Below are 20,540 nucleotides of genomic sequence, written 5' to 3'. Positions count from 1 at the left end.
GCTTAATTTAGCACCAGAGCTGGTTTAGCTTGCCACGATTCAGGCCACAGATTAGAGCTCCCATGCTTAGAATCAGTGGGATCTACACATGCCACAGGTGGTAGAATCCCGACACAATGGACGATACCATTTTTCAGACTGTAGGGGTTGGAATTGAATGTTTCCACATGGTGGGGGGAAATACCTGCAATTAGAAAAGTAGTCTTGTCTCATATCCTAACTTTCTTCTTGCAGGGCATTTAAAGGGGAAGGAAAGAGAAAACACTATAGGGGAACATCAAAAAATAGTACAGACCCCACCCCCAACCCCCACCACCTGCAGATCAAAATGGTACATTTTACTTGACTAAGACTTTCTCACCACCTCATTCTGCAATGTGTGTGTAGATTCTCGACTTCAGAGTTCAGTCCTGGCATCTGTTTTTAAACCTCAGCACTCAGATCTGAGAGACACATACAAAGTAGAGAATAGTGCCCCTAAGCATCTTCACGGAGTCGCTCTAGACAAGAGTTCCCACATAGATGATGCAGAAATATTTCCAAACCAGCAGGCACTGTGTCCAGACAGTCTTGCTCCTCCGTATTTCATTGTCTAGAATTAAGCCATGCTCAGGAATAATTGTTCCACTGGATCCTTCAAAAGCTGGACACAGACAATAATTTTGGGGAGATCCAGAATCTTAACTTCTGCCCCACCGTCAGAGCTGGTCAAATAGGTTGAGTAGGTTTTGACGCATAGGAAACCCTACCCAACCTGTTTAGCAGAGTTAGAAATGGCACAAAGGCACAGCCCGCAAGCAACAGTCTCTTCCCCACCACCCATCACCTTAAACTTTACAGCCTTTTCATCTGTTTTCGGCTCCAACAGTTTCAGAAAATGGCTACGGCCAAATCTCTGAATAGGTCAACAGACACTCCTGCACGTCCCAATCCTCATTTATCATGACGAGCAGAAGCTCAGATGGACTTGGTGTCCATTTTGTTGGTTCTTCTCTTTAAGAAGAATGCAGCACAATCCAGCTCAGATGAGCAAACAGGTGCTTAACGTGTGGTTTTCAAAGAACCCATGGCAACAGTAGCTACAGGGTATTTGTGGGTGGGTGGGTGGGTAGGTTTTTTAAAAAGTGCTAATGGATCAAAAGTGGCATCAAACCGACGCCAGAAATGTTGTGAAAGCGACGTTTACTGCATAAAAGTCTCACTTTAGAATTCTACCCAATTCCCAATGGAAGGGCTGAAGCGTGGAATGTGATTTCCTTGATCACTTGATTTCCTTGGTGAAATCAGGGCTGGGGGCGGGAGACGAGGTGGACCTTTAGGGATATGGATGCATTTGCCCTGCTCTGCTTGGATCCCGAGGAACTGATGCTAAGAGTCAGCTGGGCTGATTAGTCACTGACTGATTCCCTGACTGTTGCACATTGATACGTTTCTGGGGTGGCGTTTCTGCAGGATTGAAAACCAAAGTGGGAAGCATTTTAGGGGGAAGAACCCAACAAAAGTTCGGAGTCAACTTTCAATTAACGGGACCGGAGTTAGTTGCCGTAGAGGCCACAATCCTACGCTGACCTGGGTGAGTAAGTCCCAATGCACCCAGGTTTCTCAAATGAAGACAGAGATGCTTGTGTAACGCCACAACTCAGGATTGCTGCTGGACTCCCCTGTCCCAATATTACAGGTTGCTCAGTGCTCTAAGAAGACGACGAAGGATTTTTATCAACTGCATTTCAGCCCCCAAAGTTCTCAACGCAGTTTACACAGCCAAAGAAAACAGACATTTCCTACAGGATGAGGCCGTAGCTGAGCAGAGCGTCTGCTGTGCACGCAGAAGATCCCAGATTCAAGCCCTGGCTGCATCTCCATGTAGGGCTGAGAAAGATTTCTGCCCAAAGCCCTGGAAAGTTGCTGCCAGTCAAAGCTGACAACCCTGAGCTAGATGGCTCGGTGATCCGACAGTAGATGGCAGCTTCAAAGAGTCCTATGTCATTTCTTTGGGGATGGGCTGTACTTAGGAAGCTGCCATATACTGAGTCAGACTCTTGGTCCGTCTAGCTCAGGATTGTCTACCCAGACTGGCAGCAGCTCCTCTGAGGTTACAGGCAGGAGTCTCCCTCAGCCGTGGAGATGCCAGGGAGGGAACTTGGAACCTTCTGCTCTCCCCAGAGTGGCTCTATCCTTTAAGGGGAATAGCTCCCAGTGCTCACACTTCTAGTCTCCCATTCAAATGCAAACCAGGGTGGACCCTGCTTAGCAAAGGGGACAAGTCATGCTTGCTGCCCCAAGACCAGCTCTCTTATGTAGTCAGGACATAGTCACCACAGAGACAGTGAGGGGCTTCAGGTGGCTGGGGGTGTCCCAGAGCTGCATGCCATCTCCCCCACCCCTTGCTCTCTCCAGCATGGCACAGCCGAACTGCCCTATCCCAGTGAGAACAGGCAGCCCCTTTAAGGCAGGCCTTCCTCATTGCCTTGGGGCAGACCTATGTCAATGAGCCAGCATGGTTGGGCTGGCTCAGTGACATCCTCAAGCAATGTCAGCTGCAGAACTCCTCTCGGCTCGGCTCGGCTCAGCTGCTCTCTGGTTTGGCTGCGGAGAGCCACCCCTCGGCGAAGAGTAGCTTGGATGGCAGGGGACAGCGGGTGAGGAGGCCAGAGAGCATCTTGCTCCTATAATTTGCCTGAGGTGACCCTCTCATCTTGCCTCTTGGAAGGACTGCCCCTGACCCCAGCAGCTGTTATTTAGCAGTACACTCCCTGAACCAGGAGGAAATATGGAAATATAGTCATAAGGACACAAGAACAGCCCTGCTGGATCAGGCCCAAGAAGGCCCATCTAGTCCAGCATCCTGTTTCACACAGTGGCCCGCCAGATGCCTCTGAGAAGCCCACGGGCAAGAGGTGAAAGCATGCCCTCTCTCCTGCTGTTGTTGCTCCCCTGCAACTGGGATCCAGAGACATCTTGCGCCTGAGGCTGGAGGTGATCTGTAGCTATCGGACTAGTAGCCACTGAGAGCCCTCTTCTCTATGAATTTGTCTAAGCCCCTTTTAAAGCCATCCAGGCTGGTGGCCATCACCACATCCCGTGGCAGAGAATTTCATAGGTTAATCATGATGCATTGTAGCGTATTTACCCGAATCGTAGACGACTCTGAATTTAAGACGAACCCCTTAAAAAGCAGAGGTTAAATACAGGTTATACCTACATTTACGCAAAAAGAAGAGGACTCTGAATTTAAGACGACCTCCTGATTTCAAATATAAAAAAACCGGGGGGGGGGACTAATCTTGGATGCAGGTAAATACCGCAATTAATAGATCTCTATGCAAACATACTTCTTTTGTCTCGCTGTTAAAGTAAAGTGTGTTGTCAAGTGGATTTCGACTCCTGGCACCCACAGAGCCCTGTGGTTTTCTTTTGGTAGAATACAGGAGGGGTTGACCATTGCCTCCTCCTGCGCAGTATGAGACGATGCCTTTCAGCATCTTCCTAGATTGTTGCTGCCTGATATAGGGCCCATGGCGATTTGAACCGGCAACCTTCTGCTTGTTAGTCAAGCATTTCCCCGCTGTGCCACTTAAGATTACCTCTGGCCAAAGAGGTGCTGGAGGTTTTGTAAGCAATACAAAAACCCACCTTAGCTTTTTGGCCAGAGGTGAATTGTGGGGCTAGTGGCTATCCTATGAATCACGATCTCTCTTGCAAATCACATCCGGCTGTCTGGAAGCGCCTCCCCACCGCCCACCCCACCGTCACGTTTCCTGCCTCCGGGCCCATATTCTGAAGCTTTGCTCATACCTTCAGTCAGCATCTGCTGGGGACTCTGCAGATTGTCTGTGAATATCTGAGCAATTAAAAAAAGAAAAGAAAGAAAGGTGGAAAATGGCCTGTCAATAATACCCGCTATAAATAAGTGTTTATGACAGTTTTATTATGAAAGAGAAAGGCAAGAATGGAAAGAGAACCGACAAGATCCCTAAAGGAGACCTGCCTTCTCTTCTTGGAGGGTGAAGGGGCCACCTTTGGATTTGGGGTGGGGATGGGGGGGTTGAATTTGTTGAGGGATTTGGCAAAGCTATCAAGGGTGTCAACACCATATGTGGGAGGTGTTTGGTGTGTGAATTTCACCGGGTGCGGGGGGGGCAGGGGAAGAGCGCCGTGGAGTGTGGTAGGTTTTGTTAGACTTTTCAAGAGCCCTCAGCCCACACGGAGGTGGCGTCAAAAGCAGTGGCGTTTGTTGTCATGACTCAATGTGGCCACCTTACGAGCGGGCAGGGCTCTGCTCCGCTCTTTCTCCATGCGAGCCCCTTTGTTTTTATCCTGAGGAAGAATTTGGGGTAAATAATTAGTGGCACCATCTGTGAGAAATGGAAAAGGGAAGGGGGCGCACGCACACACACACATACACACACACACACACACACACACGAACATCGGAAGCTGCCATATACTGAGTCAGACCATTGGTCTATCTAGCTCAGTATTGTCTTCACAGACTGGCAGCAGCTTATTTATTTATTTATTTATTTATTTGATTTTTATACCTCCCTTCCAAAAAGGCTCAGGGCGGTTTACAATTAAAACAGAAACCAATAAACCATTATCCAGGGTCGCAGGCAGGAGTCTCTCTCAGCCCTACCTTGAAGAAACCAGAGAGGGAACTTGGAACCTAGATGCTCTTCCCAGAGTGGCACCATCCCTTAAGGGGAATATCACACACATACACCACTTCCACCACCACCACCAGCAACCTAGCATGTAGAGCAGAAGTGATCGACAGATAGCAAAAAAATAGGCTTTAGGGGAGAAAGAGGGACAGAGTGCGGTTTTTCATGTTGTCCCTCAACTGTTAGGATGGATTTGTATGAAGCAAAACAAAATGAACACAGCGGATCCCTTTCACTCGGAGTCAGATTCCCCTTTGAAATGTAGCCAGCATCATGGTTTCCTGAAGATAGTGCTATATGGGCAATGTGACTATGCTTGCTCACACATGGACGCACACTCTGCACATGTGAAACGCCACACAGGTTTGAAATGCTGTGTCTGACCGAAAAATGGGCCCCTATTAATTGGGCCATATACTGTCTGCACAAACAGGTAGCCAGGCTGCTGAGTCAACCTGTGTTAACTGCCAGGTTCCATTCCCTCTCTCACTCTCTCTGTCTCCCCCAACTCCACCACAATGGGGGCCTCTCTCACCTCTGGCTATCGTGGCTCAGAAGATACAGGCCTGTTGGCCAGGTGCTCTGATGGGGGGCAGGGTTGTGTCGCAAGCGGGTTCCTGTGAGATAGATGAGATAGATGTGAGATAGATCTATCTACGGAGTTACTAGATGTGAGATAGATCTATCTATCTAGATGTGAGATAGATCTATCTATCTAGATGTGAGATAGATCTATCTCTGGGGTTCCCAACCTGTGCTGCTCCAGATGTTGCTGAACTAAAAACCCCATCACCCCCAGTGGCAATATATTGTGGCTAAGGATGAGGTCCTTTAGCAACATCTGGCATGCCACAGATTGGGAACCCCTGATCTATCTCAATTGGGCTCCAGGTTGAAGCTATCTGATGCTCTCCCCAGCAAGTATAAGGAAGCTGTGTACTCCCTGAGCTATGGACCTAAAGCAGGGCTGCTCATCTTTGGCCCTCCTGCAGATGTTGGCCTACAATCTCCACAATCCCTGGCTATTGGCCATTGTGGCTGGGGATTCTGGGAGCAGTGTTCTCTCTAACAAGAATTCCCAGATGTTGTTGACTACAACTCCCAGAATCCCCAAGCAAAAGCCATTATAGCTGAGGATTCTGGGAATTGTAGTCAACAACATCTGGGAATCCCTATTAGGGGGAACACTGGGTGGGAGTTGTAGTTCAAAAACATCACTTAAGTTGAGTAGGCCTGACCTGAGGACAAAAGCTTTCCTGTAGTCGCAAGCTCATTTCCTGAGTTCTCCGCAAGGATCATGGCAAGCCAGCTCTAATGAGATCTGTGGGGAAGGTTCCTGTTTGCCAGCAAACACACATCAGGGGGTGATGATGGGGAGGAGGCGGGGCAGGGAATTCTGCTTCCTAATGAGCCGGACACAGCGCGTCACATGGGGTGCCGGAGAAGAATCGATAATTTGGGGGTAAGTTTGCGGTCAGTAGTCACGCGCTATGTGAAAAGGTTATTCGACGGCTAGGGGAGACCAGGCGAAGGCGCTTAACTCTTTGGGGGCCGATGTCAAGAAAGAGCTCACTCTTCTGAAAGCCGACTCCACGCTGATGAGCAGAGTGTGCACTGCGCCAGGCACAAGGATCCACTCTGGGAAGGAGCCCAGCATGTGACAGAGCAAGGATCTGCCTATGCCTGGGGAGCAGACAGCTTCTGGCCTAACAGGGGGAAATCGATATTCTGCACCAAGATACACGAAAATTCGATGCCAAGGAAAGACCCTGGCCAATTCCTGCACATTTCCTGGCCTATCTTCACAACACTGGGAATTGCTGCATCATGACCCCTGCTGACTTGGCAAAGAGGCACCTTTTAGTGTGATGATTCTCTTTATTTAGGAGGGGGAGAGTAACTGGCCCTCTCCACCCCCAGCACAGCATCCATCCAGTGGCTGTCGCTGGCGTCTATCTCATGTTTCTTTTTAGATTGTGAGCCCTTTGGGGACAGGGATCCATCTTATTTATTTGTTATTTCTCTGTGTAGACCACCCTGAGCCATTTTTGAAAGGGCGGGATAGAAATCGAATAAATAAATATTATTATAATAATTAATAATAAATCAGCTGAAATAGAGATGTAAAAATACTATGGGACTTCCAACTACAAACAGATAAACATCTGCTACACAATACACCAGATATAACGGTAGCTGAGAAGAAATAAAAACAAGTTAAAATAATCGACATAGCAATACCCGGTGACAGCAGAATAGAAGAAAAAGAAATAGAAAAAATAACAAAATATAAAGATCTTCAAATCAAAATGGAAAGGTTGTGGCAGAAGAAGGCCAAAATAATCCCAGTAGTAATTGGCACCCTAGGTGCAATTCCAAAAGACCTTGAAGAGCACCTCAACACCATAGGGGTCATGGAAATTACCATCAGTCAATTACAAAAAGCAACTTTACTGGGAACCGCTTACATTTTGTGATGATATTTATAACAACAACAACAAAATTGACAATAAAATTCAGGCATCCCAGGTCCTTGGAAAGGACCCGATGTCTGGATAAAACAAACCAGTCAATAACACCTGTCTGACTGTGTGAATAAAGAATAATAACGAATAAATCATCATGTGTACCCTGATCCATGGGAGAGCTGGTCTTGCGGTAGCAAGCATGAATGGTCCCCTGTGCTAATCAGGATCTGCCTCGGTTTGTATTTGGATAGGGTAGGACAGGTAAGCTCTGTAAGATATCCCCTTTAGGGGATGGGTCCGTAGCTCAGCGGTAGAGTGTCTGCTTTGCATGCAGAAGGTTCCAGGTTCAACCCCTGGCAGATTCAATTCCTGGCAGCATCTCCAGGGCGTTTTTCACACAGTAGGCTTTCCTGCGAGTTCCAAGTACACTCTGGAATGCAATTTTAAAAAACCCTGAATCATGTGTGATGTGCTCCTCGATAGGTCGCAGGGACTTTGGGGTAAATCTGGCCGATATGTGAACAACCTCGCTCCATTCCGGAGGAGATGTGAACTAAAAGCCCGGTGTGGGAAACACCAGGGAGGGCTGGGAGAGCCTCCAGCCTGTAATCTTGGAGAAGCCGCTGCCAGTCTGTGTAGGCAATGCTGAGCTAGGTGGACCAAGGGTCTGACTCAGTATATGGCAGCTTCCTAGGTTCCTATGCTTCTTCGGTTCTTGCTTGTTGCCCACCCATCAAATCACAGGGCAGCATGGATTCTTTGCCTATTTTTAAAAGAAAGCTGTGGGCCAAGCCAGCTATGACTCTGGCACCATTGTCCAGTAGTCGGCATTTTTCTTTCTTTTTAAATGAAACTTTTAAAAAGCCATGTGGGGCCCCCAGTTCAGATCAGCACCACACAAGGTGGTGTTTAGCCTTCGCCCCTGTGCTGCTGCCGGCTAAAAATTGCCCTCTGGAGCTGCGATGCAGTCCCCAAAGTGTCATTTTGCTACAATCACACTTTAGGGGCTCATATCAATACAGGAGGGGCAATTTTCAGCAGGTAAATGTCACAAATGCCCCCTACATACCTGTTATATCTATTTCAATTTTTTCTCCCCCTCCATCTCTCTCTCTTTCTCTCCTCCCCCATGCGCACACGCACACACACACACCTGGGCCCAGTATCACATCCAATATTTCTTGTACACTTTCACTCAGTTCCAGGGATGCAAATGGAGGGAAAGCTTGAGGACTAACTTCTCATTTAAATTTTGGGCTGGCAAGGAGAAGAAAGACTTTTGTGCAGAGATATAGGTTGTGAGGTTTGGCAGGGGGAGTTCAGTAATATGGGTGTGTGTGTGTGTGTGTGTGCTTAAGAGAGATCTGTACCCCTGCAGACTCCTGTTAACTTGGTCAGAAATCTCTTGGAGTGGGGCAAGGATAGGAGAAATCTTTTGGCTGATGACCGTTCCCTGATATGAGGTTATCTGAGGTTACCCCCTTCTTGGAGAGCTAATCTGCAACACTGGTGTTAAAACAAACCAGGCGAAAATCTCCAACCTTGTTTCTATATGAGGCTAGAATATATCATCCAGGAGAGAGATGGAAAGAGAGGGAGGGGCTGAGAAAAAGGAGGAGTTGGAGGCTCCTGTTAACAAAACCGGGCCCAGGGACAGGAGGTCACAGTCGGCATAACCCTGTTTTTAATTGGGTTCATGTTTAACAACAGCCTTGTCAACAGAGACAAGCCAGCTCAGAAATACGGGCCAAGACCTGCAAAATGAGTGGGTGGACAAGGAATTGTTCTGGGTGGGGAACGAAAAATGCCCATTTGGGCTGCTGTGCCTTAGCAACAGGGGGATGATTTTTCTAAATCTAGGAGAAGTCAGGGATCAAGGCGTATGAATTTAATTACGACCCCTCTCACCCCAGTAATTCAACCACTGCCAAGTTGATTGTAGGATCTCTCGTTATCATGAGCTGAAACCAGACTCCACCCTCTTTCTATTTCTGCCTAACGCCATTACCGAAATAAACTCCATATTTTGTTGGTTTGCACACAAAGGAAGAGTTTTATGTGAACAGGAGACAAGATCGGCCTTTCCCCTCATAATAATTCCAGCACTGATCAAATATTCATCAAAGACATGATGATTCAAAGAACAATGGGGGGATATTTAACATTTTAAAATGCACAGAGGAGAATATTTTGAAGAGCGAATTCGTTTTACCAAAAGATTCTCAGGTCATGCTGTTGACCCAGCTGATTCATCCACTCCATGCAAAACTGATCCAGTGCTCTAACTGGCACCCACAGCAGGTCCACTCACATGTTCTGCAACACTCGTACGAAGAGTGTGCAGTGTACACAGGTACAGATCTGTACACAGGTACAGTCATTCACATGTTGAGGCCATTCACACATCAAAAACCGTGTTCTACCCGGGTTTGAGAGCTGTGTGTGCTCCCCATTTTTGGTTGTGTGGAAGCTAAGTTAGAAGAAAACCTGGGTAGAAGCGATGGGGTGGAAGCAAGGGAGGAGGAAAAGTGGCCCAGGTTTTCCTCCTACTGTGCTTCCACACAATCACTTTGACCCAGTTTTTCCTCTAACCTTGCTTCCACGCAACCGCAAGGTGGGAGCACACACAGCTCTCAAACCCAGGCTGAACACAGTTTTTGATTGTGTGAATGGCCTCGTTATGTTCGACTCAGGTGCAGAATTAGTCTTCCAATCCATTCCATGCATTTGGAGGGCCTGCATCGAGGTTCACTCTTAAAATGAACACAAGTACAGTCATTTACACAAACACATGTACAAGTTTACAGACATCTGTACACTCGTACAGCATAATGTCTGAATGGGGCTTATGTGTCACTTGCTCTATGATGCACAGAGTTGTTGGGGAGAGGGCAGGATCTCTTACTTTGTAGTGAGCTCCCAGATCAGTTGGAGCAGTGGGCGGGGAGAAGAGAGAGAGACAGAAAGACAGACTCAAGATGTCTGCTGGCTTCAGTCTTCCTAGTGGTTTGATTTTGCAATGTCTGTGTGACTCTGTTGGAACATACATGGAGTACATTTCACCTATATCCCCAGGGAGATATTCACACATGGCTTCATGCCGAGGGGTAAATGTTGAGCGAAGCCACTTTGAATCACACTCGCGGCATTGAGGGAAGCAGCCCCTCCCCTCTGCTCTCGGGTTTTGTTTTGATGCAAGTTCACATGGCAGGCATCCATGTTTTCCTTTTAGCCAATGGTGGTGGCGGGGGGGGGGGAGAGCTTTCCAAAGAGCTACATCTGCATTTCTAAAGAGAGTATCCCTCTAATCATGCTAATGATTGTATGCCAGTGCCTCTCCCTATTTGCTCCGGTGTTTTCAGAAAAAGTCACTTAAAACCAGCATTTTAAAAACCCGGAAATACATCGAGATAAGCTAGAATTCGTAAGACAAAGCCCAATCTGTGTGTGGAGTGGGTCCAAGGATCTCAAAGGGACTTCGGGGTAAGTTTGGCATGTGTATGAATGCACACACTCTCTCCCGAAGGAGATTTAGGGTATGTCTGTAAAGCCTCCAGGTAGCCCTGGATGTCAGGGCTTTTTCCTGGAAGGGCTTCTAGGGACAGGCTTTGAGATCACAGAAGATGATAGTCCCTAGAAACCCTGCCAGAAGAAAGAAGTCCTCACACAATGCAGATTACAGGCCTGTAGCATTAACTCTTGTGATGGCCGTATGAAGGGTTACCTGGGTGGATGGATTTCTCCATTAGCAGGTGAGAAGCTCCTGTTTAGAAATGACTTAACACCATGTCCTGCACCTCTGGGAGAGAAAGTGAGACAATTAGGCAGCAAGGAGGTGAGATGGGTGTGGAGAAAGAGAAGGGTTTTTCCTTCTCCCATGATACTAGAAACAGAAGTCAGCCAACGAAGTTTGTCACCAGGAGCTTTTCCAAATGGCGATTGGACATCGCTTCGCTACACTTGAGCCAGTTCGGATGTACTGGGAAACCGGAGGTCCTTTCACCTCCGGTTTCTGAAGCTGTATTTCCACAAATAAGGGCGAAAAGGGACCTGTGGTTTCTCTTGCCAAACTACCCTCCTCCTTGGGTCAGAGTGGTGTTTTGCAGTCCTTTAGCAGTGCCAGCGCCACATTCGAATGCTGGAACCGCAGTTCGGGCCCCACTCCGGGGTGGGGTGGGGGTTGGAGTAAAGCTCCTCCCTCCCTCTGGCCCAATTGGCTGTGCAGGCTATCCTTCTGTCAAGAAGGAAGCCAGCATAGCCAGCTCTCCCACCTCTCTGCAGTCTCACTGACTGCAAAGAGGCAGCTCTCCCGAACGTCCAAACACAGGCGGGAGATCGGGGGTAGAGGGGGGCGTGTGGAACCGCAGGTCCATTGGACCCGCGGTTCCATGCTACATCTGAACCCGGCCTTAGGCTGGCAGAGGAGGAATTAATAGAAAGGAACCATTTACAGTGGCATGCATGACAGGACGGTGACAGGAGATGCTGTTCATACAGCCAATGGCATTATTCAGCTGGGCTCCTGATGATCTGCAGTTACTGTTCATTAAAGGTAAAGTGTGCTGTCGAGTCGGTTTCGACTTCTGGCGACCACAGAGCCCTGTGGTTGTCTTGGGTGGAATACAGGAGGGGTTTGCCATTGCCTCCACCCGCGCAGTGTGAGATGATGCCTTTCAGCATCTTCCTAGATCGCTGCTGTGCAATATAGGTTTCCCCCCAGACTATGGGAAACATACCAGCGGGGATTCGAACCGGCAACCTCTGGCTTGATAATCAAGCCATTTCCCTGCTGCGCCATTAGGTGACTACTTACTGTGCATCACATGTGTCCTAAAAAAGTAGCGCTTTGGTGCAGTGCTCAGAGTAGCTTAGCTTTAGGCACTTCCCAGGGTGGAGCCACCATGGGGAGGACGGGTGCACGGCCCCAGACACGCCTGGTGAAACAGGTGGGTCTTAAGAAGGGCCTTAAAAGCAGACAGGGAGGGGAGGTGAATGAATTGGGGTGGGGAAGAGTGTCCAAAGAAGAGGGGCGGATACAGAAAAGCCCTCCTATGGGCCCAGGCACCATGCACTTACACCAGGGCCTGGGACACTAAGGAGGGCCAGCTGAGAAGACCTCACTGAGAAGACCTACAACTGGCCGAGAGAGGCGATCCCAGAGACATACAGGTGCTAAGCCCATAAAGGTTTGCAGGTGAGAACCAGCACTTCGAATTGGACCCGGAAGCGAACAGGCAACCAGTGCAGTGACCGTAAAAGAGGTGTGACACTATCAAATCCACAGCCACCCATAAGGAGGCAGGCCGCTGCATTCGGGATTAGTTGCATGCTTGGACTTCCCAAGTCACACTGCCGTCTCCTCTGCGCGATATGACCTTCTTTTCTCGTGAGTAATGGCTTGCAGTATCGGGTGGGGTTTTTCTGACACACAGTCCTTGCTCCGATGGGAAGACGAAAAGGTTCGGGACACACTATTAGCAGTGATGGATGCTCTCCCAGCCGGGCCTTTGACGGCGTTCGGCTTTACTCAGCGCCATCAGACAGGGGGGTGGGAGGAGCGCTGAGGCGCCCATGCCAAGACTGTCCCGAAACAATTGATGGCCAGACCTCCAATTTCAAACTCATAAAAAGCCGAACGGCGGTATCCAGCTCATTGCTAAGGCGGCAGACCGTGGCACTCAAAGTCTGCCTGGGAGGCAAACCCACTTCATCCCAGATGGTAGTGGAGGGACCAGAGGTGCACCTAAGCAATTTTGGAGCCTGGGCCTAAAGGCCTTTGGAGCCCACCCCCTCCCCAGCAAATTAAGCCTCATCATGCTCTGTCGGGTGACCACAACATCCAGGACAGACTAAAGAGGATTTGGGGGCCCCTGGGGGCTGTGGAGGCCCTGGGCTTCTGCCCCAAAGTCGTGGGCTAAGAGCTCCTATGGGAGGGACCAGGCCTAGCCTTCTGTACTTTCAGTCATGGTTCTATCACATTTCTAAAATAAAATAATAATAATAAAAAAACCACCCACAAAAAATGATCCAATGTTGCTGTGTTCCCAAATGAACGCATTACGACTCTCCGCAATTTTGTGAGTGTGCTTTTCTAAATGAGCATGAATTGCCCCCTTTGCTAAGCAGGGTCCATCTTGGTTTACATTTGGATGGGAGACTACATGCGAGCATTATAAGATATTCCCTGTAGAACCCAGAAGAAAGAGTGAGTAATGGCACACAAGGACCAGGCAGTGGAGTATAATGAAGAATATTAATAGTTTAATAAAAGAAGTCTTGCTTACCTAAGGGTGAGTGCAGATTGCTTTCTATTCTCCCGCTGCTTCTCATCTGTCTGCCCCACCTCCAGTCTAGGGCTGAACTAACTAACTGTAACTAACCCTGTTAACTGAGCAAAGAGGCACCTTTTAAAAGTGGTGATTGCATTGTATTTAGCAGGTCTTGTATTTAGTCCTGTATTTAGCAGGGGGCGAGCAACTGGCCTTCTCCATCCCCAGCACAGCATCCCTCCAGTGGCTGTTGCTAGTGTCTGTCCTCTGTTTCCTTTTTTTAGGTAATGAGCCCTTCGGGGACAGGGAGCCATCTTATTTATTTAAGATTTGTTTCTCTGTGTAAACTGCTTTGGAAACTTTTGTTGAAAGGCGGTATAAAAATATTTGCAGTTGTAGTAATCGTATCAATCTAGAATCTGGCCTAGATCAAGGAATGTGTTCACTAGAAACACAACATCCCCCTTAAGGGATGGAGCCATAGTTCAGAGGAACCATAGTCCATCTGCTTTGCATGCAGAAGGTCCCAGGTTCTCTCCCTGGCATCTCCAGGTAGGGCTTGGAAAAAAACCCTGCCTGGATCCTTGGAGAGCCGCTGCTGGTCAGTGTTGACAATACTGAGCTAGACGGACCAAGGGTCTGACCCAGTATATAGCAGCTTCCTATGCTCTTCTGGCTCTTTCCTTCCAGGATGGAGACCGAAAGAAGCTTGAGGAGCAATTTCTCATCTCGATTTTGCTGGGGAAAGAGGAAAGATGATTTTGCAAGGGAGGAGAAGATTCAGGGATCTTCACCCCTGAAAGGAACAAGTACTCTGTTCATGCTTAAAAGCACAGTCAAGTTATCCTCTAAAACTGCTGATCTTTAACTGGGGAGTTATGGCTCATGGAATGGGTCACATTCTGATCTAGACTGGTCATCCTCACCTTTGCCTCATGGGGAAATCTAGGGAATGGTCTGTTTTGTTGTCATTTTCACTTAAGCACCATAGACATCGAGGGTGCAGCATCAATAAATTACACGGATTATTAACACAGCGTATTATTTATCTTGCTCACTCCCCGCCCCCATCCTTCCAGAAGCCTACCCTTAATACCATTCACACGCCGTCAAACAGCAGGATTGTTTTGCGTCCCTTTCCTGCCTTTGCTTCCCTAATGCTCGTTCCTGCAACAGCTTGGCCTCAAATCGCTATTATTCCCCCTGTCAACGAGGGGTTTTTTCCCTTCTTTCTTAACAGACTCTTCGCATTTTCATGGAGGCGTTCGAACTGCCTGGATGGAAAGACTTACTATACAATTAAGTCAGACAGAATGCCATCTCGAAACTACTCTTTCCTTATGCCACCGATTCCTAACCAAAAAACACAAAAAAAAAACCCGGCTGCTAATTTGCAGCCGTCAAGCTGCCAACTTCTTCAGCGGTTTCTCTTGGTGTCTTCTAACGTTGGCGATGCTTGGTAACTACGAGGCATTCCCCTCCATGTGAAAAGTGGCTCTCCTGTGCCACGGACATGAACCCGCATATGGAGTCTCCTGCTGGGTTAGACCGAGGTGGGGCCATCTACGCCAACATCCGGTTTCCAACCAAACAGGAGTGGAAAGCTGGTCTTCCTGAACTGAGCATTTGGGATGTGCACAAACCGGTTCGGCGTTCTATCCCTAGCATACTGAACAGGTTCGGAAGCCCGCGTTCAAACCGGTTCGAATGTGGGGGCGGGGACACCTTTAAGGATGGGGGAAGGAGCACTCCTCCCCACCGCATTTCCCCCATTGGTGTGCGTGACCGGCAGGGGGGGCAGCGTACCTCCCCGCCGCCCCATCCTCTCTTCGGTCCGGAAGTGACTGGAAGTAGCATGTGTGTGTGTGCACATCGGCACGCATGTTGCTCATGTGTCCAGTGGGCAAGCAAGCACGAGTGCGCAGTTTTCAAGGCAGAGCCGGCAGGGGAAACACGGTGGGGAGGGGGTGTAAGTGCACCCTTCCCCATCCTTAAAGGTGCTCCCCCCCCCGCCGGTTCCATGCATATCTCTAGTGAGCATAAATTGTCCCCTTTGCTAAGCAGGGTTTGCTTTGCGTTTGGATGGGTGATAACATATGAGTCATGTTAGAGGTTGTTGATTTTTATCCACAATAGGTAAAACAGCAGAGCACTAAGGAATGAGCACACACTCCAGTTACAGAGTAGGTAGCAGAGGATGGTTTGGATCTTGCAGCTATTGAGAGAAAACACATGGAGATCCTTGTGTGACTAAACACTAAACATTTATTGGTTAAATACACTTAGATAGGAAAGACCTATATCTAATTTAAAGGACTACATAATGGATAGGTAAGGAGAGGGAGAGAGAGGTTTCCATCTGCTCTCTAGGAGGAAAGGAAGGATTGTGACGCAGCACAGGAAGTGCTGCAGAGTCAGTTCAGGGGTCACAGAGTAGGGACAGATCGGGAGACCCTGACTCACTGTCTCTACTCCCAATGCCCCTAGTGGTCATTAGGACAGTTGGTGCCAAAGGCTGATGCACAAGTTCATCTCCAACAAGTCAGGGGTGTAGCGATCACTGAAAAATGGGGGACAATTGTCCCCAGGCCGCAAGGGTCTGGGGGCCCCCAAGGCCCCCCCTCGCCCTCAGCCAGGGTGGCCCCTTGAGCCAAGTGGGAGCACGAGGCACATCCCTCTCCTCTCCTCTCCAGTCAGTGTTTCAATGAAACGCTGGCTGGGAAGGGATGGACTCCCCCCCACCCGCCCCCAGGCATTGGCCCCTCCCCTGCATCTGACATCACCTGCAAGGAGGGTGGAGCCAGTGCCCGGAACAGGCTGTCACAGCGCCGGCAGAGTTGTATTTTCCCTGTCAGCGGTTGGTGGAATCGCTGAAAGGGAGCTCCTTTCCCTGGGGATGGAGCACCTTTCCTCTTAGGCGATGGGGCCGCAGCTCAGGGACAGAACATCTGTTCTGCATGCAGAAGGTCCCAGGTTCAATCCCTGGTAGCCACTCCAGGCAAGGCTGGGGAAAAGAGTTACCCCTGGAGAGCTGTTGCTGAGCGAAGATGGACCATGGGTACAAGGCAGCTTCATATGGGGCTATCACTTTGTGTGTATGTGTGTGTGTGGTGTGGGGGGCATGGGTAGAAATTCAACAGGTTGAACTGTCTTTTCACTGCATGTGAAACCAGCTGGGCAGATCTGCACCTGTTGAATTTGTGCTGCCTGCAAAGGCCCAAGTCTCCTGCCCCCCCCAAAAGGGAGGCTTTTCTCACGACCGTGCGGAGGCAGGCTAAGGCAGGCCAGCCCAGTTCTGTGCCGCCGTGAGCTGCCACAGGAACTTTTTTTTAAAAAACCCTCTCCTTAAACTAGGTTAACGGAGTGAGCCCTCCGTTAACCTGGTTTTTCCGATCATGAAATGCCGCGGCACGGCTCCATGCCAGCTCACGAGGAGACCCCCAACCAGGACACTCCAGCAAGCCTCGGGGGTCTTCCCAGAATGCCCCGCACACTCGCACGGGCAGCCCCCGATCCCCACTGCCCCTACCGGCTCCGTGACGGCACGGGTCATCGTGTGGGCGGCCGATCCGGCCACCCAGGGATGGCTCCCTGCTTGTGTATATTTATATACTGCCTACTCTTGTGTTTATTTATTATTTATTGTATTAAATTAAAAAAAAATACTACAAAAGTCTCAAGGCAGTTCGCAGACATATAACGTTGATCGTGTGTAGAGTCTCGAGGAGTACCACTAAGGGGAGATTTTGATGTTGCAGACTTTCTGGCAGCTCCAGAAGTACCTTTGCCTGGGGGTGGGGTCCCCAGTTGGCCATCCTTCCACACCAGAAGGAATGAAATGCTGTTGGCACATGTGTGTGTGTGTGTGTGTGTGTGTGTGTGTGTATCCCTTGCCTGCTCCTTGCGACTCCCTCCTCTGACCTGGCCCTCTCTTCACTCCCTGTCAGATCTGGTGCTAAAGGAAGGTCAAGGCAAGGTCATGTGTCCATCCCATCGATTTGAATCATGGAGCCAGACAAGCTAAGCTAACCTGACAACCCCAAGCTGCCCATTAACACCTCCCCTCCGGAGGCCCAGTTGTCAACCCTGCACAGCAAGTCCTACAGCGATCTGGGCTGGGTAGTGGGGAAGGAGGGCCTCATCCCCCCACTCTTGATCTAGCCTGCGGTGGTTAACTGGGGAAAATTGTGGCCTGCTTATTGGGAATGATTCGTACTCTTTGAGCCACGTTACGAACTGCCAAGCTGAACATGGACCCGTCTGCCGTGTGTGTCTGCCCACTGAGGGCAAGCTTAGGGAGGAGAGCTGGTCTTGTGGTAGCAAGCATGGCTTGTCCCCTTTGCTAAGCAGGGTCTGCCCTGGTTTGCAATTGCATGGGAGACTACATGTGGGAGCATTGTAAGATATCCCCCTTAGGGGATGGGGCCGCTCCGGAAAGAGCACCTTCATCCTTTCATGCAGAAGGTTCCACATTCCCTCCCTGGCAGCATCTCCAAGATAGGGCTGAGAGAGACTCCTGCCTGTAACCTTGGAGAAGCCGCTGCCAGTCTGTGCAGACAATACTGAGCTAGATGGGCCGATGGTCTGACTCAGTATATGGCAGCTTCCTTATGTTTCTATCCTGGTTTCCCTGCATGCCCTGCCTGGGATCAGAGGCGTATCTAGGGAAAATAGCGCCTAGGGCAAGCACTGAAATTGTGCCCCCTGTCCAAGCATCTGATACCCATCTTTCAGATAACTTTACCATAATATCAGCTGAAAAATACAAGTCAAGCTCGTTAATCTTTTAATATTTCAAAAACTATTTAGCAATAGACATAGCCTGACCAAAAAATGCTGGAAAACTACAAATTTCAGTATGTGGGGGCTCATGAAATACCCAAATACTATGTGGAGATGTACTTGGAAAACTAAACAGAAGTGCCTGTCTAATTCTCTACTATGCATTGTAGCATCACCATTACATAAGTTTTAAAAATCAATGGAGAATTTGACTTTTCCCAGATACTCAGTAAATAATTAAAGGATATGCAGAGTAAACTGTGTCACTGCTTGGAATATATTCTAGTCTTTCAGAAAGACAGTTAAAATGAGAGAAAGAGACCAAGAAACTCCCAGTGGGCCTTAATATTAAGGGTTTCACACTGATTCAAAGACAAACTCACCATTAACAGCCATATTAGCAAGACATCACATTTAACTCACTTATCACAAGAAGCAAAGTAAGAGCAAATGAATACAATCCTAGCTCTTAAGCATCAGCTCAGTATTCACAAGCCCTGATTCTCTGTACATAGTGCCAATCTGAATATGTGTACAGCGTCTTATATTATATTTATATTTTTATTTTTTACCAGAAGCCCCTTTGGGAGGCTTCCTAAAGGCTGGGTTTTTTTTTTTTTGCAAAGATTCCCCCTCACCCCGCTGGCCTCTAGGGCCTCGCAGGGACCATTTGAGCATGTGCAGTGGCCATTTAAAAAAATAATCTTTTTTTTTTTAAAAAAAAGGCCACTGAAAACAAAATGGCCACCGTGCATGCTCAAATGGCCTCTGCAAAGCCTGGCATGACCTAGAGCCTCACAGAGGCCATTTGAGCATGCACGGTGGCCATTTTGTTTTTGGAAGCCTTTTTTTAAAAAAAAAATTAATTTTACCAAATGGCGCCCCCCCCTTCAAGTGGCGCCCGGGGCACGTGCCCTGCCTGCCCTACCCCTAGATACACCCCTGCCTGGGATTGCCAAAACAAGACTTCATTCATTCATTCATTCATTCATTCAATCAATATATTTATATACTGCCTACTATTGTATTTATTTATTATTTATTGTATTAAATAAATGAATACTACAAAAGTCTCAAGGCAGTTTGCAGACATATAAAAACACCAACAAATTTAAAAAGAAACATCAAAACTTATACAGAGTTCCATTTAAAGCAACATGCCAATAAAAATTCAATGATAAGCCTGGTTGAACGGGGGCATCTCTAATTGTTTCCTAAAAATCATCATGGTTGGAACAGCTTTAATTTAAACAGGAAGTTTGTTCCACAACCCCGGGGCGACAATAGAGGAGGCTTGCCTCTGAGTTTAGAAACATAGCAAGCTGCCAGATACTGAGTCAGACCATTGGTCTATCTAGCTCAATATTGTCTTCACAGACAGGCAGCGGCTTCTCCAAGGCTGCAGGCAGGGATCTCTCTCAGCCCTATCTTGGAGATGCTGCCTTGGGTCTCTCCGGTCCTAGTCCAGCACTCTAACCACTACACCACACTGGCTCTCAATTGTCACCATTTCGGTCCAGTGGTCAGCCACTGTTGCAATTTTTGCCTTCGCCTGTTTTTGATTCCGAACCTTCAATGGCCAAAAATTAGTGATCTGTGCTCTTAGATTATTCCACCTTGTTATTACAGTGACTGCAGAGGCTAACAAATATGGACAGATTTCCCCCCGAAACAGGATTATACTTCAGCACACACCTGAATTTTTGAAGACATTTAAAGAGGCATTAAAAAACTGTAAGTTGTGCAACCTGATGGGGGGTGGAAGTAGCCAACACTTGTTTTCAAGAATGTAAGGGTCATAGGAACATAGGAACATAGGAAACTGCCATATACCGAGTCAGACCATTGGTCTATTTAGCTCAGTATTGTCTTCACAGACTGGCAGTGGCTTCTCCAAGGTTGCAGGCAGGAATCTCTCTCAGCCCTATCTTGGAGATGCTGCCAGGGAGGGGACTTGGGACCTTCTGCTCTTCCCAGAGCGGCTTCATCCCCTGAGGGGAATATCTTGCAGTGCTCACACATCAAGTCTCCCATTCTTATGCAACCAGGGCAGACCCTGCTTAGCTATGGGGACAAGTCATGCTTGCTACCGCAAGACCAGCTCTCCTCCTCTCAATTTTTAAAATAATGCATCTCAGCCATTTTACAGTGGATCTGTACCAGGTTTGGAGGGCTGGTGTCACTTGTCGCCTAGTTGATGGCTGCAAATGTTCAGGCAGAAGGGACAGATGGTTGAGATTTTATGACCAATAGAATGTGCAGGGCTTATAATGGTAGAATGTTGAAATCACTACATTAGAACTCTATGGTTAAATGGATGTTTTGCCTAATAGGAGTCGATGAGCAATACCATAAGC

General features: G+C 48.4%; 1 protein-coding gene across 3 annotated transcripts in view; it reads right to left on the bottom strand.

Annotated features, from left to right (window-relative positions):
• Window positions 1-20,540, bottom strand: part of LOC128337152 (heat shock 70 kDa protein II-like) — a 179,017-nt gene that overhangs the window by 80,062 nt on the left and 78,415 nt on the right. The window contains exon 4 of one of the 3 annotated variants that reach the window (XR_008312197.1): window positions 3,814-3,841. The exons of the other annotated variants lie outside the window; for them this stretch is intronic. The gene's annotated coding sequence lies outside the window, so the exon portion shown is untranslated. Of the gene's footprint in view, window positions 1-3,813; window positions 3,842-20,540 lie in introns of those variants that run through there. 3 annotated transcript variants of the gene reach the window in all.

This window comes from Hemicordylus capensis, chromosome 14, assembly GCF_027244095.1.
Source record: "Hemicordylus capensis ecotype Gifberg chromosome 14, rHemCap1.1.pri, whole genome shotgun sequence".
Taxonomy (NCBI): Eukaryota; Metazoa; Chordata; class Lepidosauria; order Squamata; family Cordylidae; genus Hemicordylus; species Hemicordylus capensis.
Note: the sequence above shows the minus strand (reverse complement) of the source record. Positions and strands in the feature narration are given on the sequence as shown.